The sequence below is a fragment of the Petaurus breviceps genome, unplaced genomic scaffold, assembly GCF_028583685.1.
Source record: "Petaurus breviceps papuanus isolate PSGF00001 unplaced genomic scaffold, PetGlider_PUasm1.0 90564, whole genome shotgun sequence".
NCBI classification, from domain to species: Eukaryota; Metazoa; Chordata; class Mammalia; order Diprotodontia; family Petauridae; genus Petaurus; species Petaurus breviceps.
In genome coordinates, this window is record NW_027187275.1 from 6,072,311 (window position 1) to 6,079,951 (window position 7,641).

Sequence of the window (7,641 nt, forward strand, 5' to 3'; positions counted from 1 at the left end):
AAATTGTCCACACATTGGAAGCCATCTCCAAAGGCTCCCTATCTTTTGTCTTCATTACTTTTCATGTAATGTCTTTTAGGGGTTTAATATTCTTCCAATAGGTGGTAACCTCCTACTCACCCACCCCACCCCTACCCCAGCCCCAAAAAACTAAAGAACAATAGACCTTACATTTAATAACAAAAATGAGTTCAGTTTTCTTCTCCTCTCCTTTCCATAACTATTTAAGTAAGACTCACAAAGAAGATCCTTGGGAAGGAAGATTATTTAGCACTTAAGAAATTGTAATAGGTATGCTGATAGCCCATGGTCTAGATGTACTGCCACAGCCTGGGGTAGTCAATTAATCAGCCAGTCAGTAAAAAAGCAAGTATGTGATCCTGGATGTAAAAGGGACCTACTGTAAATTATTGTTTAGGGGGAATTCCTGAAGAGAAAGTCTAATTAGAATATTCCCTAAAGTTGTTGAGGAACCTCTGAGCCATGGGTGTGCAGTAAAATGACAAGAGAGAAAAAGCCATAGTAGTAACCCTCTCCCTGTATCCTCAGATGACTCCTTTTAGGAAGAAGCAGAGTGATAGACATATTAGATGCTAACACTGCAAGAAGCACAGCTGGGGATGAGTCTGGGGAAATAGGAAGTTGGTATAAAGCTGGAAAGAAAGCAATTCTTTCTATTTCCTGAAAGAGAAGAATACCTTGAGAAGAATTCTTAATGGAAAAATAGTCAGAAAAAAATGGTGTCTAGAAGTTCCACTTACTTACTATATAACTTGGGGCACACTATACATGAGTACTCCATTCATTCCATCAATCTATTAAATGGGCTTCATATTCTTTTCTGGAGTAGTCCTTGGAGATGTTCTAACAAGGCCAGTTTATAAAGAAGTGGAATTCTGAAATGTGATTGGGTATTGACAAGCAAAAATCCCCATCACCATAAATCACTTTACCAAGAGGTATTGTGAAAAAAAGAACTATTTCCTTGTCCTAGTGGATACAGAATAGTATTTTTGCTTTGTGCTCTAGCTTCATAGCTTATCTGAAATAAGTACAAGAAATGCCTTCTTTTTTCTCTGTCCCTGTAACTGTCCCTCTGTCTGAAAAATGTCTGTTTTCCATGCTGTATCCCTGGAGAAAGGTACCAAATCAAGGAAGCAATATAGGACAGTTAAGGGGTTCTCTAATTGTGGTCCATGGACCCCAAAGGACCCCAAGATCCTTTCATCAGGTCCACAAGGTCAAAGCTATTTTCACAATTATATTGAGGCATTATTTGCCAATTAAAATATTCTTCTCTTTTCCAACTACATATCTGTGAGACTTCATATACTTCAACCAAAATAACATATCATAGCAAATTAACTCCAGAAACAAAAGCAAGAATACAACTGTCTGTTATTAAGTCAGAGATTAAAGAGATTTGAAAAAATAATGCCACACTTCTCACTATTTCTTGTTGTGAAAACTCTACTTTTCATTATTACATGAAAATTTATTTTATACATGAAAATTTATGTTAGCAAGGGATTTTATTCTTATTTTAAATTAATTTCAAAAACTTTTTTCATTTTCATTTCTAATATGGTAAATATAAATGGATATAGTACATGTAAGCAATGTAACAAATTTGGGACCCTCAATAATTTTTACAACTGTAAAGGAGTCTTGAGAACAAAATGTTTGAGAAGCACTAATATAGTGGACAGTGTACTCTTTAAGCAGTTACTACAGAATAACCATTAGAGAAGGGGCTTATAAAATATACTCACTGTAATTTTAAAATGAACTTCAACAGATTAATCTTGGTGCCTAGTTGCCTTCATTTCAATTTCCTCTCTGGCTTTTTAGTCCATTTTTTCACATTACGAAACTGATGGACTTTTTTCTTTCCCTTGTGAATAATAAAATATCAATGTTTATTTTCCAATGGCAATCCAAGGAAGATTAGTGATCCTAAAGAAATGGGAAAGCTCTCTTCTTCTACAACCTTCTTACTGTCAATCAGGGATAGATGCTACCATAATGGAAAGATACTTGAAATATTTCTGATCATCTGATCATCACAGAGATGCTAAGGACACAGTGAGAGGTCAGTGCAGTGTGGACTTTGGGATCCAGGAGCTGGGAGTGCCTTTGGCCTCTGCCCCTGGGGCAAGAAGCAGCAGAGGCACCTCAGCCATGTAGCAGCCACCACGTGGCAGCTTCAGCTCCTAGTCTGCAGTTTGTAGGGGGACCAAGTGATCAGTCTTAGGAGTAAATCACTCTTGCTTTAACCTGCTTGGATCTGGTTTGAGGGTGGAGGTCCGGGGATGTGCGACCAGCTTGCCAGAATGTGTGGAGGCTTCAGAGAGGGCAGCCAACAAATACCTTCAGCAGCTGAGAAAACCCCAGTGTTTGGTATAAAGCTCCCCTGTCTGGTAGCAGAATCCTACTGTGGCAAAAATCCCAAAAGTCAAGTAATTGAGTGGCAATATGAGCAAAGGAGAGAAGCAAAGTAAACAGAGAAACCCAACTTTACACTCCTGTTTTGGAGACAAAAAGGACCAAAGCATGGAACAGGAGGAAGACAATGAAGTCAGAACTCCTGCACCAAAAGCTTCCAAGAAAAATACAAGCTGGTGACAGGCCATAGAGGACCTTAAGAAGGATTTTTAAAAGCAAGTAAGAGAAGTGGAGGAAATATTGGGAAGAGAAATGAGAATGATGCAAGAAAATTATGAAATGAAAGTCAACAATCTGACTGAAGAAAATAACACTATAAAAAACAGACTAACTCAGATGGCAAAAGAGGCTCAAAAAGGCAATGAGGAGAAGAATGCCTTAAAAAGCCAAATTTGCCAGATGTAAAAAGAATCTCAAAAGCTCACTGAAGATAATCATTCCTTCAGAATTAGATTGAAGCAAATGGAAGCTAGTGGCTTTATGAAAAATCAAGATACTATTAAACGGATCCAAACAAATGAAAAATAGAAGGCAATGTGAAATATCTCATTGGGAAAACCTGGAAAATAGATCCAGAAGCGATAATTTAAAAATTATTGTACTACCTGAAAGCCATGACCAAAAAAGAACCTAGAAATCATCCTTCAAGAAATTCTCAAGGAAAATTGCCCTGATGTTTTAGAACCAGAGGGCAAAATAGAGGTTGAAAGAATACACCGATCACCTCCTGAAAACAATCCCAAAAAGAAATCTCCTAGGAATATAATAGCTAAGTTCTGGAATTCCCAGATCAAGGAGAAAATATTACAAGCAACCAGGAAGAAACAATTTGAATATTGTGGAAACACAATCAGGATAACACAGGATCTGGCAGCTTCTACACTGAGGAATCAAAGGGCTTGGAATATGATATTCCAGAGGTCAAAGAAACTGGGATTAAAACCAAGAATCACCTACCCAGCAAAACTGAGTATCATGTTTCAGGGGAAAATATGGTCATTCAGTGGAATAGAGGACTTTCAAGTATTCTTGATGAAAAAACCAGAGTTGAATAGAAAATTTGACATTCAGAAACAAGAAGCAAGAGAAGCATGAGAAGGTAAACAGGGAAAAGAAATCATAAGGAACTTATCAAAGTTGAACTACATTCCTACATGGAAAAATGATCATTGTAACTTATGAAACTTTTCTCAGTATGAGAATAGTTGAAGGGAATAGAAATGTATGCGTGTATATATAAATGTATGTATATACTACATATATGTCTATATAGGAGGGTATATGGGTGTACAAATACATATGTGAATGTGTGTATATATGTGTACAGTTATATATAGATAGAGGGCACAGGACCAATTGAATAGGAAGGAATGATACTTAAAAGGTGAAATTAAGAGGTGGGAGAGGAATATAATGAGAAGAGATGGGGAGAGACAGAATGGGGTAAACTATCTCATATAGAAGAGGCAAGGGAAAATTATTACAATGGAGGGGAAGAACAGGAAGGCAAAAGGGAATGGGTCAACCTTATTCTCATTGAATTTGGCTTAGGGAAGGAATGACATACACACTAAATATGATATCTCACCCTACAGGTGTAATATGAATGTAAATTTTTAAGATCTTCCCTTCCCCTAGGCTTAAGTGCACCTGGAGCCTGTGGTGGGAGGCTTGTTTTTCAAGAGATACTTTGTGATTAGGCAGTGGGTCAAGAAGGTTGTTACATTCTTTGAGCCAGGAGAAGGCTATATAAGCCCTGGTGTGAGGCTTTGTTTGGGGGCTCACTTTGAAAAGTGTTGTATGATTTGACCAGATGAGACTCTGAGCAGCCATTGAGCCCCCTGGCCTTGAAAAACCCAGATGTTGATGCTCCCCTCTCTGGTAACTGGAATTAGATATGGATATATATAATGGTTGGACAGTTTGGAAGCCTGTATGTTGAAATGTTCTTGTAACTTACGCTTGTAACCTCTGTATATTCTGAAGCTCGGAGTGCTGACCTTTTCCCCCTGAACTAGGTAAACGGTATATATTTGATTGATTAAAATAAGCTTGTTAACCCATTTTGAGTTGCTTTCCTTTAGCAAAGCAGATCTAAGAACATGTGTTTGCAGCCACCCTGGAGACACCGGGGTGCTTGCCACTACAACAGGAGAGTAGGGGGGAAGGGGATGAAAGGGGGGATGATGGAAGGGAGGGTAGGCTGGGGGGGGAGAGAAGTTGGAAGCACCCACTTTTGAAAAGGGACAGGACCAAAGTAGAGAATAGAACAAGTGGGAGGTGCAATAGGAGGGATGGAAATATAGTCAGTCTTTTGCAATATATCCACTATGGAAATGTTTTGCATAGCTATACATGTACAACCTATACTGAATTGTTTATCTTCCTAGTGAGGGTGGGTGACAAGGGAGGAAGGGAATGAATCTGGAATTCAAAGTTTTAAAATCAAATGCTTAATATATATATATATATAATTATTAATATTATTTTACACATAACTGGGAAATAAGACATACAGGCACTGGGGCATAGAGATCCACAATGCCCTTCTGGAGAGTCGGAGGGGGTATGGGAGAAGATATGGGAGAGGGCAGATTGGAGGAGGGGATATCCCATGGGATCGCTATTTTGGGGTGGTGAGTAGGGGAAAAATGGGGAGAACATTTGTAACTCAAAATCTAACAGAAATGAATTATGTAAGCTAGAAGTTAATAAAGCATTTGATTTGAAAGAAAACAAATCTTCTGGAGGTTGAAAGCCAAAAATATAGGCAAAAAGTTGAGAGAAACACGGGATAAACAGAAAAAGCAAAGTGCAATTGTTAATGGTTCAAAGATCAATTGGCAGGAGATCTCCTGTGGAGCGTCCTTGGGATCTAGGTTGGCCTTGCACCATTTAGCATTTGGTGTTAATCAATGTCTTAGATGAAAGCATAGATATTGTGCTCATCAAATATGTTTATGATACAAAATGGAGAAACATATTAAACACAATGGAGCATAGAATAAAGATTTTTTTTAAATCTTGATAGGTTAGCATTAAGTTGAGTTCTAATTACAAAATTCAATTGATACTAAGAACTCTCATGTAGTGGAGACAACTGGAAAGTGATGGTAATATAAAAAGAAAATTCATCAACAAAAAAGTTTTTCTTAAAAAGGAAAAGTAAACATATAGCTCAGTAGATATTGATGTTCTCTCAGTTGTATTTTGTTGATATTAATAAAGTCTGAGACTTTAAAAAAATCAATAGCAAAAAATGTAAAGTCTTACTCTTGGGTACAAAATATCAACTTCAAAAATATGAGTTGGAAGAGATGATAAGATTAGAGTAGTTCTGAAAATGATCTCAAGATTTTAGCAGACTGAAACTCAATGTGAGTCAGAAGAGGGATTTGGCGGCCAAAAATATCGAATGTGGTCTTTGGCTGTATTGAGTGGTTTAGCTTCCAGCAACAGGAAGGTTATCGTCCTACGATATTTTGCTTTCATCAGACCTCATCTGGAGTATTATGTTAAGTACTAGATGCCACAGTTTAAGAAGGCTGTTGGTAATCTGGAGAATGTCCAGACAAGGGTAGACAAACAAGGGTAAACAAACTGGTGAAGAATCTTGAGCTTTTAACATATGAGGATTGGTTGAAGGAACTTGGTTAGCCTAGAAAAGAGAAGCCTTAGAGGGGAGGGGGAAATATGCATCTTGTTGTTCAGTTATTCTGGTCATATCCAATTCTTTGTGACCTTGTTTAGAGTTTTCTTGGCAAAGACATTGGAATGGTTTGCCATTTCTTTCTCTAGATCATTTTACAGATGAGGAAACTGAGGTAAACAAGGTTAAGTGACTTGCCCAGGGTCACATAACTAGTAAGTATCTGATCCTAGATTTGAATTCATGAAGATGAGTCTTCCTGACTTCAGGCCCTGTACTCTATCCACTTTGCCACGTAGCTGTCCTGAAATATGTGGTAGTTGCCTTCAAGTATTTGAAAGGTTTTATGGAGGAGGGATCAGACCTGTTCTTTTTTGCCCCACAGGGAAGACCAATGGGATAAGAGTGGAAGTTGAAAAGAAACTAATTTAGGTTTGATTATCAGGTTGGGAAATAAAACTTTCCTAACTCTTACAAATGACCCAAAGTGGAATGAGTTGTCTCAAGAGCTCTTCAAGCAGAGACTAGCAACAACTTGTTCAGTGTATTATAATTTCAGCTTCTTTCATGCATGGTTTGGACTAGGTGACCACTGTGGACCCTTCCAACTCTCAAATTCTCAAATTCTATGGCTAGAGATTAATTATTAGATTACTATGATATAATATATTAGGTTATTATGTTGTATTATATTATAATTATTATATCATAAACAATCATTAATTATTACAGGGGTTCATTCTAGACATGGGGAATGACATGACCTTGTAGACCTGGGAAAGCACCAGGAGTGGTCCAATTTGTCTGAGCTGCAAAGTATACACAAGTAATGATTTGATACAAGGTTAGGTGAGTTGATGGGAGGTTAAGATGACAAAGAAGCCTCTACTGAATTGCCCTTCAGTGAAGTCTAATTCTTGAACTATGGGCTTCTTGTCCATGAGAATCTTTATTTAAAAGGAAAAGCTTGTTCTCTCAACATCAAACTAGATCACTTTTATTCATTGGCTCAAAGATTCAATTGTAGAAGACTCCTCATAATAGAAGATATTGATTGCTTATATTTCACACCTGCAATAAAGGGTAGGTGGATTTGTTAAGAGTTATGAAGAAGGGAGATTCGGGGTGTTTTGGCTTCCAGCACTGTGAGATAAGACATACAGTGCCAACCTCTTTTCAGGGCTCTGGAAGGTAGAAGACCCTGGGAAGAAGCTGACACAGAGAGGCACTGATAATCTCTAAAAATGCTCCTATTCTACACAAGAGACTTCCAAAAAATCCCACCTTGGGTAAGATCTGAGACTCTCTCTTGATTAAGCTATCTTACTCTCAAAGGGAATGTATTGTTTAGCATATATTCTTAAATGCATACTTTTTTTTCTTTTTTCTGTTTTGCTATCAACTTAAATAAATTGGTTTACTTGCTATTTGCTATGTGTATTCATTGCAGGACTGGCATTTGGCAGGAAGGAAGTTAAACCATGGATATACATCTTGGGTCCTTCCTTTTCTATTAAGGAATAGAGATCAGGAATGTACCTTGGGCC